The 11,451-nt window shown below is 34.6% G+C and overlaps 1 pseudogene; it reads right to left on the bottom strand.

The window, feature by feature from the left end:
• Nucleotides 1-2,351: 2,351 nt before the first annotated feature.
• On the bottom strand, nt 2,352-11,067 carry LOC132482964 (RNA-binding motif protein, X chromosome-like; annotated as a pseudogene).
• Nucleotides 11,068-11,451: the final 384 nt, after the last annotated feature.

Here is an 11,451-nt window from a genome sequence, read left to right as displayed (position 1 = left end):
CACGGTCACATAATTTAAAAGAATGTTTTTATTTGATATAAACACAAAATTTTATATTACCTGTATCCTCTAGAGGGATGATCAATCCGAGAACTTGAATGTCCATAATAACCGTGTGCATAGACTCTACGTGGCGGAATATAATCCTTCCTGGCTCGGAAGCTTGGATAATTTCTCCGTGAATAACTTAAATAAAGCAGATAAAGTTTTAAAGGCAACTTATCATATCCAGAATATATAAAGAATTCAGACAGCAAAAAGACAAAAAATTTTAAACGGGCAAAGGACTTGAATATACTTTTGTTCAAAGAAGATATACAATGACCAACAAGGACATGAAAAGATGCTCAACATATTTATTAGGGAAATGAAATTCAAAACCAAAATGGAATATCTACTTTGCACCTCTCAGACTGGCTATAATTAAAAATAAACAAACTGAATATATCAAGTGTTGGTGCAGATGCAGAGAAACAAATCAAGTATATGTGCGTGGCAGAAATGTAAAATACTACCGGCTCTGTGGAACAGATCAGCAGTTCCTTAAAAAATTAAAGAATTACTATATGTCCCAGGAATTCCACTCCTAAGTATATATACACTCAAAAAGAATTGAAAACAGGTACCCAAATGCTTGTACAGGAGTATTCATGACAGCACAATGATGGGAATAACTCACACAGATGGATAAAGAAACCATGTTAATCGCACATAAAATGGAATATTTAGTCAGCCAAAAAAAAAAACAAGGTCTGAAGTACTGATTCATGCTAGAGCATGAATGATCTTTGAAAACATTTATGCTAAGGGAAAGCTGGATAATAAAGGTCACATATTGTTTGCTTCCATTAGTATGGTATATTCAGGATTAGATAAATTCATAGATAAGGACACAGGTGGGTACCTACCAGGGACAAGCGGGGAGAAAATGGGAGTGACTGCTTACTAATTTTATTTTGGGGTAATGAAATGTTTTGGAACTGAACAGAGCTGGTGGTTGCATAACACTGTTAAGTGTACTAAATGTTACTGACTTGTTCACTTTTAAAGGTTCAATTTTGTGTTAGGTAAATTTCAACAAGAACAACAAAATTAACCATGACTTAATTCATATACTGTGTTTTCTCTTACCTGTCTCTAGTAGCATAACCACCATCTCTTTGTGACATATAGCCAACTCTCTGAAAAGAGACTGGCTCTCTACGAGGAGGACCTCCATAATTTTCTCTTCCATGTGATACTGAACCTTTAATTTAAGAATGCTTATGTAAGTATCTCAAAATTGACAGTAATGTTTCAAAGAAAAATCCCAAAGTCTGATATCCTTCCACTCTCCAAAATCATTTAAAAAAACTACTCCTTCTAAAATTCCATTTATGCACATTTTCGTTTCCCTTTCAATGTTACCACTGAACATTGTATTTTCTGACATCTCCTGTTCCCCATACATTTGGCATAACCTTTAAATTACCAGCAGTAGGGAACACTTCTCAAACTTGGAACAAAACATTAATTTTTGGTAACTACTGTCACATATTCAACCACCAAGTGGTTGGCTCTCTCCTTTAAGTGTACAACCTTAATTATTGACCTTGTATGATGATAGCAGTAGTGACTTCTCTTGTTTATTAGCAATAAAGGGCTCATTTGATAAACACTGTACCGCTTCCAAAATATGAAACTATCTCCCATAAATATCGTTCTCTTCATGTGTTAATTCTTATTCCTCACTCCTGGAGGTCACTAGGACCTTGTTTGTTCTCTTCTCTTGTTTGTTCACTAGGCTAACCATCTAATAATGGAAAGGGTAGGCTTCTTAGCTTCTGTTGTGTTTTGAAGTCAATATCGTGGGACATTTGGCTTCATTCATATTCTACACGTAAAATGGCAATTTGATAATGGCTGTTTCAAGTCTGTACCATATTAAGGATCAGAAAACAGTGCTAAAAAAGTTAAGAGCACAAACTACAGTTCATATGGCAAGTTTCAATTATTGTTTATAATAATTAAATAAAAAAACAGGTAGCCAATATACATAGCTAAACTAGTCTACAGACCAGAACATTCTCTCACAGGACATAGGTTTCAAGAAAATTCTGATTTTTTTATTCTGAAAATTTTGAACATTTTAAACACAAATTCTATATTTCAATTAATATTAACAACTATGCAAGTACTTTGAATAATTCCATGTTTTCACTTTGTCTGAAAATTCATAGAGGAAAAGGTAATATATGCCTCGTCCCCGCAAACCAACGTTTTTCTTTTAGTGGTATTCAAGCATCAATTAAAGAAAAGAACTTAAACTTTTCCTTTGTAAAGAACATTTGGTACATAACTGAGTGTTATTTTTAATATCTGCTTCGGCCCTCTCTTTCAGATTGGCTTCCCACATAACCTCATCTGGATGCCCCACAACCTGAGCTACTGTATGAGAGTCACAGGGAGCAAGGTACTCCCTATTCACAGAGGGTGGAAACCCTCATTGTTCCTGTCTTCCACGCTCACAACCACTTGAATAAGTATTGCTTTGGCTGCTTGAGTAACCTTCCGGACCTCCTCCATATACATCTCTCGTATTGCTATCACAGCAACTGATTCCTCCATATGTCAGCGGGACCCTTCGTGCTGCTGGTGCAACACGGTAGTCAACTGGGAAGTTAATGATTGATAAACAAACTTTAAACATTACAAATTTTTCTGGTATCATATAACATGACTCAAAGTGCTAAATATTGGAAAAGATAAGCTTTATCTGTCACTGCTATGAAAATATAAACTATGTAGCAAGGGTGAAGGGCTTTCATATTTATTTAAAAGAGAGAGCAATATTTTTCAGCCTAAGGAGTTTGACAATAAAAGCCAATATTTTAGAATTTTTAAATAATCAGTAGAGTGGCAACGTTTAACAAGATTTAGTGGGGCTTCCCTGGTGGCGCAGTAGTTGACAGTCCGCCTGCCGATGCAGGGGACACGGGTTCGTGCCCCGGTCCGGGAGGATCCCACATGCCAGGGAGCGGTTGGGACCATGGGCCACGGCCGCTGGGCCTGCGCGTGAGGAGCCTGTGCTCTGCAATGGGAGAGGGCACAACGCTGAGAGGCCCATGTGCTGCAAAAAAATAAATAAATAAAATAATAATACTAATGTTAAAATAGTTTTTCGGTAATGAGAAAAAAAGATGAGACTGCCCATTTACCCTTCATAGCATTTTATTTTAAGTGAGCTATTAACAAAACAATTCAAAGGTCTTTAACTTATAAAAAAGGCTATGCTAATCATAGTTTTACCTTTAAGGAACTGAAGTAAAAGTAGAGTAAACAACGATCTGGTTAAGTCTAATTCTATGATTTACAAGTTGTAACTGGACTCTTACCGTAACTCCCATATGAATCCCTGTAAGAGCTTCCACTTCGATATGCAGAATAATCTGTATCAGGATTTCCACCATAGCCATCACGATCACTAAATTTAAAAGAATGATATAAATTATGTCATCAATTTAAATTATGTGTCACGGTCACATAATTTAAAAGAATGTTTTTATTTGATATAAACACAAAATTTTATATTACCTATATCCTCTAGAGGGATGATCAATCCGAGAACTTGAATGTCCATAATAACCGTGTGCATAGACTCTACATGGCGGAATATAATCCTTCCTGGCTCGGAAGCTTGGATAATTTCTCCGTGAATAACTTAAATAAAGCAGATAAAGTTTTAAAGGCAACTTATCATATCCAGAATATATAAAGAATTCAGACAGCAAAAAGACAAAAAATTTTAAACGGGCAAAGGACTTGAATATACTTTTGTTCAAAGAAGATATACAATGAGCAACAAGGACCTGAAAACCTGCTCAACATATTTATTAGAGAAATGAAATTCAAAACCAAAATGGAATATCTACTTTGCACCTCTCAGACTGGCTATAATTAAAAATAAAGAAACTTAATATATCACGTGTTGGTGCAGATGCAGAGAAACAAATCAAGTATATGTGCGTGGCAGAATTGTAAAATAGTACCGGCTCTATGGAACAGATCAGCAGTTCCTTAAAAAATTAAAGAATTACTATATGTCCCAGGAATTCCACTCCTAAGTATATATACACTCAAAAAGAATTGAAAACAGGTACCCAAATGCTTGTACAGGAGTATTCATGACAGCACCATGATGGGAATAAATCACACAGATGGATAAACAAACCATGTTAATCGCACATAAAATGGAATATTTAGTCAGCCAAAAAAAAAAAAAACAAGGTCTGAAGTACTGATTCATGCTAGAGCATGAATGATCTTTGAAAACATTTATGCTAAGGGAAAGCTGGATAATAAAGGTCACATATTGTTTGCTTCCATTAGTATGGTATATTCAGGATTAGATAAATTCATAGATAAGGACACAGGTGGGTACCTACCAGGGACAAGGGGGGAGAAAATGGGAGTGACTGCTTATTAATTTTATTTTGGGGTAATGAAATGTTTTGGAACTGAACAGAGCTGGTGGTTGCATAACACTGTTAAGTGTACTAAATGTTACTGACTTGTTCACTTTTAAAGGTTCAATTTTGTGTTAGGTAAATTTCAACAAGAACAACAAAATTAACCATGACTTAATTCATATACTGTGTTTTCTCTTACCTGTCTCTAGTAGCATAACCACCATCTCTTTGTGACATATAGCCAACTCTCTGAAAAGAGACTGGCTCTCTATGAGGAGGACCTCCATAATTTTCTCTTCCATGTGATACTGAACCTTTAATTTAAGAATGCTTATGTAAGTATCTCAAAATTGACAGTAATGTTTCAAAGAAAAATCCCAAAGTCTGATATCCTTCCACTCTCCAAAATCATTTAAAAAAACTACTCCTTCTAAAATTCCATTTACGCACATTTTCGTTTCCCTTTCAATGTTACCACTGAACATTGTATTTTCTGACATCTCCCGTTCCCCATACATTTGGCATAACCTTTAAATTACCAGCAGTAGGGAACACTTCTCAAACTTGGAGCAAAACATTAATTTTTGGTAACTACTGTCACATATTCAATCACCAAGTGGTTGGCTCTCTCCTTTAAGTGTACAACCTTAATTATTGACCTTGTATGATGATAGCAGTAGTGACTTCTCTTGTTTATTAGCAATAAAGGGCTCATTTGAAAAACACTGTACCGCTTCCAAAATATGAAACTATCTCCCATAAATAACATTCTCTTCATGTGTTAATTCTTATTCCTCACTCCTGGAGCTCACTAGGACCTTGTTTGTTCTCTTCTCTTGTTTGTTCCCTAGGCTAACCATCTAATAATGGAAAGGGTAGGTTTCTTAGCTTCTGTTGTATTTTGAAGTCAATATCGTGCTACATTTGGCTTCATTCATATTCTACAGGTAAAATGGCAATTTGATAATGGCTGTTTCAAGTCTGTACCATATTAAGGATCAGAAAACAGTTCCAAAAATGTTAAGAGCACAAACTACAGTTCATATGGCAAGTTTCAATTATTGTTTATAATAATTAATAAAACCAGGTAGCCAATATACATAGCTAAACTAGTCTACAGACCAGAACATTCTCTCACAGGACATAGTTTTCATGAAAATTCTGATACTGAAACTATGTGATGAAGAAGCCTACTAACCAAAAAGTGTTAGCAGCAACTTAAATTAAGAGGAATTCTATAGCAAACATGGACTTACAAGCAATGTTTTCCCCACAGCAGTGCTAATCACCTATTACATCTATAATCAAAAACTGAAAAATTATTTCCCAACCACAAATCAATAAATAAATTAGTGATTGGTTAACATGTTCATATACTTCTCACTTTCCATTCTGCTTAAACATTCTGTTTAAAAATAGCTCACTTTCATTAATCAGAAACAACTCTCTCTGCATTATATAGCATTTACCTTGTCTTCCCACCCCACTGCTGCTTCGTCTCTGAGCACATCTCTTAGGAGGAGGACCTCCACTTCTCGAAGATGGTCCTCTTTTAACTGGAAAGGCTCCCCTGGAAAAACTCGCGTTGGGACTAGGAGTATGCCCACCATGACCTGTGTTTAAATGAAATCTTTTTAGTTAAGTAGAATCAACATTTTTTCATTGGGCAAGTTTCACTTATTGTTATAAATTTTCACTCAACAATTACTCCAGTCTTCAGCTTTCCTATCTGTCTAAACCAATATGATTGTTTCCTCATATGACACATAAGTTAGTAGAGTTCAAAGACTTACCGTAAAAGTCAGTTTTGAAAATCTAGGAAAAAACTAAAGAACCACTGGTATGAAAGCGGTTTGGGGAGAAGAGAGAGAGTACAGGAAAACCTGGATAAATTAAATGTAAAACTGAATTTTTCATCATGTTAGGAGGAAGATGATAAGTTATTAGTTATATAATTCTGGTGTCAAGGAAGCTTTTGAAAAACACAACATCCTAGGTATAAATCAAAACATTAAAAATAAAAAAAGATGAATAAAAAATGCATTACCTAAAAGTTAAGTATATACATACAAATAACTCCCTTTGCAGGAGAATATCTGCTTATAACTTTACACTTGGTCCAGTATCCCTAGTTCTGCATCCATGGATTCAACCAACCTTGGATCATGTAGTGATCTTATATGTAGTTATTGAAAAAAAAAATCTGCTTGTAAGTTGATCAACAGTTCAAGCCTGTGTTATTCACAGATCAACTCTTAATGTTAATTTCTCAGTGAAAAGGGCTACGTTCTGTTCAATTTTAATAGTATTTAAGAAATGCACACTAAATACTGAAAATTTATGTGTTACCTTTCTAACCAGAAAGATGTTTAGGTATATTCCAATTCCCCTGTATTGCCACAGGCAAGAAAAAAATGAGTATTCTTACACATGGCAGAATATGAACTGGTCAACTTTTCTCAAGGTCAAGATAGTGGGAAAAGAGCAAAACTGTGTTTTCTTAAAATGGGTTACCCTTTAACTGAACTTTCCAAAAACATTTCCTAAAATTCACACATGTAATTATCACAAAAAGAAACTAAATGTTTTATTTCTGAAGACTGGTTATGGTTAATAGATGAAGCAAAGGTTGTTAAATATATGCAAGTTTTTGAAATGCAAAGTGCTTTTCCTCCTTTTCTTACTAAGTAGAAAACTTCTCTGAAAAAATCCAAAAAAAGGCATTTTCAACGACTTTCTCCTCTAATACACACACACAAAGAAAACATACATATGTCTGAAGCAGAGCTTTTTACTCTTTTCCTGGATCAAAGACACCTTTTAGAATCTAAAGCTCTATTTATTTCCCTCAGGTATTTTCCCAAATGCATACCAGAGACCCAGGTAGAAAAGCCTCATATCAAAATGACAATGGAGATTTGCTTAGATGTCTGAACACATATACTTAAGACAAATACTGCAAGGTGAAACCTAAAATATGAAGTGTTTAGCCCTGAATTGTGGATATTCTGAGTGACTTTTATTTTCTGTTGTGGAGTTTTCAAGATTCTCTAGGATGTTTATGATGCAATAAGGCTACTCTCAGAATAAAATTAACCAATGTATTTTTAATAGATTATGAATGAATCATTGATTTAAACTCATATCAAGATATTGGTCCTAAAGTGAAAAATTCTAATATATGATCGACAGTAGGAAACTCTGTAGAAAAATTCTCGAAGAAAAGAGGCAATTAGTAATAATGGTAAAAGAGACTGAATTTACTTTAAAATTTATGCTATTCCCCTGTACGGTGATTAACTTTTTGCACATTACCTAGTTAAGTCATTTTATACCTACAATAATTCTTCACCACTTAGAAATACTTCTGACTATCAATGTGATTCATCATCTGATAGTACTTACACACTACTTTGCTCATAAAGGATGGAATAAAAACTGAGAGGTTTCTATACAGTTAAACCTACTATTTTTCGGTCCTATGGTTGCAGCCTTGTATTTGAAAACATTACCCAGGTGTCCTCCAGGGGAGGGATGCTCTCTTGCGCTCCCACTTCCTCCTCTTCCATTTCCTCCTCTTCCATTTCCTCCTCTTCGAATTCTTCCTCTTCCATGTCTCGGATTTCTCAGATGGCCCCTGTTTCTTGCAGGAGGTTGTGGTCTCTGTGTACCACCGCTTTCAAAAGATGGTTTGTTGGCTTGCTCTACCTTAATTGCCTTTCCATCCAAAGACTAAACAGATTAAGTATAACATTAATAACATCGCATCAAATTTATTTCCTACTGCTCTAGTTCAAGATCAATATTTTTTCCCCAAAGCAAACATTTTCTTCTGAAATGATGGTGTCCTTCACCATGCCAGATAAATGAGACTTAATTAGTAACTGCCTTTCATTAAGTCATCCAACACAAAGTGTACGTATTGGCAATTAGAGCTCCCTGAAATGTCCTCTGGTATTAAAAGAAGATTAATACCTCTCACTTATCATGAGAGAATATACCCTTTTATTTTCTATAATGGAGAACTAAACTCACTTCCTTTCTCTACTTCTACCATTCAAAGTTTTCAGTGTCCCAAGGGTATATAAAAGTATGCGTGTCATTTAAAAAATAAAATTATTCAGTTATTTATTCAAAATGGTTATTCCTACTCTAATTGTTTTTACCATTTATTAAATATTAAGGGAAAGAAAATTTTCCAACATGATTGTTCTTCTGTATTTACTTCTAATAATTTCTTTGATTTTTTTTTTAAATAGAGCACTTATTTGGTCCTTAACATTTCTTGCCTTATTCAGTTGTTTGAACATGTCCCCCAAGAGTAACTTCTTATAATGGTACTTCATATTCTTATGTTTCAGAAATGCTTACACTTCTTAATCTCCCAACAACTTCCTACATTAACCTTCTATAGATGCCAATGTGATTTTTGATAACATAATTTAAATCATAATATAATTGCTCTAAGTAAAACACTCTAGCTGTTTCATGTTATCCTTGGAAAACGATTTTAAATGCTGAATTCCTACTAAGACTTCTGGTGGATATGGATGGGCCCTGGCCCAATACAAACAGCCTCAACAGCCATGTGCTCCCATGTTAGGGCCTCCTTTTCTGTTTCTGGGTCCAAACTATTTCCCATACACTTATGAATGGCTGCCTCCCTCCCAACATTCAGGATTTAACATTCTTAGATGTATATGTATAGAAATCCACTCCCCTTAAACTCTAATGAAATTACCTACTTTATTTTCCTTAATATTTTTGCATATGAAATTGTATTTAGTTTTACTTGTACGTTTCTCATCGTTCACCCTAGAACACAAGTGTCCAAGAAAATAGGTATTTTGTATTCCCCACAACCATTAATCAATTGCTAAAGCAATGCCTGGCAATAAAATATCTGTTGAATAAAGAATTGAAGAATAATGTCTATACAGACTACACGTTCTTGTGCTTGAAAACAAACAGATAATGGGGGTCTACTATCCTTCATGACACAAATTTACCTCTGCACCCAAAATAAAATCATGCATGAGTCAAGATCAACTTTTAGGTACTACCATACCTTAAAATATGAAAGTAAAGTAAAAGGGTCAACATGTGCCAAGTGCCTGCAGCATACCAGAAACCAAGCTATAGGACAAAGGGAATTAATGTATGTGTTCCACACTATGAGAACTGAGATGCGCTGGAAGTACTTTTAACAATGAACAATTCACAGGATGATGAATATAAAAAGATATGACCTGCAATATAAAATGGGAAAAATACTACCTACAATATAAAAAAATTCTTTGAGCAAATATGCAATTAAAAGTACAGTTGTAAGGGACAAGTGATTATTTGTAACAGTGACACAAGGAAGACTGACTCTGAAGTACAAAAAAGTCGAGACTTAAAAATAACAGTACGGGATATTGGGGAGAGCTCTACAGGCTAAAACTCATTTACTTTTACATTTGAATGCTAAAACAGGTTTAAAATATATTGTTAAAGCTCATGTTAATGTCAATCTCCTTCCAACCGGACAATCCAATACTTATGTGACAAAATGGAGAGTGAAGCCTTATATGGCATCATGTTACTTTAAAAAATTAGAAAAAAAAATCTTGAAATAGTAATAAATGGAGAACACAAAATATTATTAAAGTCTCTTACTTTTCCATTCATATCTTGGACAGCATCCTTTGCATCTGCAGGATTCTCAAAAGTAATAAAAGCAAAGCCTCTAGACTTGTTTTTTTTCTGATTCTTCATCAACGTAACTGTAATATACATAAATATTTTTAATTTAAATTTCACATAAAATTGAACGTTTCATATTTTCAAAATAATCAATCCTTTGACACTTTCTCATAAGGCCTCCTTAATTTCATGTTATGGACACAGTGCAGTAACAGCCTCCCGGAAGTTACTTAAAAACAAAACAAAAACCAAAAACAAATAAAGCAAAAAAACCCTTTCCATTTTATATCATTTCTAGTATTTTAAAAATTGAGTCAATAATTGCAACCGTTCTACAGCTAGCATATCTCATCCCATTTCATGTCCTATGACGACAGTATGTTTAAAAAGCCCTGGGACTTCCCTGGTGGTCCAGTGGATAAGACTCCACGTTCCCAATGAAGGGGACACGGGTCTGATCCCTCGTCAGGCAACTAAGATCCACATGCTGCATGCCACTGTGCATGGGCTTGATCCCTGGTCAGGTAAGTAAAACCCAGCATGCTGCAAAGCGTGGCTGGGGTGAAGAAAGAAACACTGCTTTTTGCCCTTCTCAGTAGTAGGAGCCCCTAAGGTGTACACTTTCCCTCATTGCCCAGTGCTTTCCTAATAAAAAACAGAAACTTTAAAAAAAAGTGCTCATGTGTTACAAACAGAAAAAGCACTTTAACTTAGCTGTTCAATGGTGTGTGTTTAATACACTTTTGCTTCGAACATATATATATATATGTGTGTATATGTATATATATATATATATATATATATATAAGTTCTAAAAATTACCTTCCATAATGTGACCATATTTCCCAAATACCACTTCAAGAGAATTTTCATTGGTGTCAGCATGGAGGCCTCCTATGAACAGTTTCCCAGCCTGATCTGCTTCCGCCATTTTTCTGTAAGTAATGAAAAATATATCTTTATACATATAGCAAAAAATAAATTATAAGCAAAAACTATTACTCCTGTTTATAACTCAACTGAAGTACCCTATAGCAGTGAAAATATTTGCCGTTTCTTACTTAAAAGAGAGGAAACTTGTAACACAAAGCCAAACAAGCACTGGCGTAACAAATGCTCCATTCTTTATAGATATCTTACAAAAACCTGTATGTAAAAACTAGATTAGAAGGCAACTGTAAATTATTTTACCTGCAGGGTTCAAGGCTTCTTTTCCAAAACACAACAAAAAAATAAGCAATAATAAATAGTCCTGGATTCTACACATCTAACAGTTAATATGTTTTATGAACTGTGCAGAATATACCTTAAACAT

The sequence above is a fragment of the Mesoplodon densirostris genome, assembly GCF_025265405.1.
Source record: "Mesoplodon densirostris isolate mMesDen1 chromosome Y unlocalized genomic scaffold, mMesDen1 primary haplotype SUPER_Y_unloc_1, whole genome shotgun sequence".
NCBI lineage: Eukaryota > Metazoa > Chordata > Mammalia > Artiodactyla > Ziphiidae > Mesoplodon > Mesoplodon densirostris.
The sequence above is the reverse complement of the archived record's forward strand: the minus strand, read 5'-3'. Positions and strand labels throughout refer to the sequence as shown.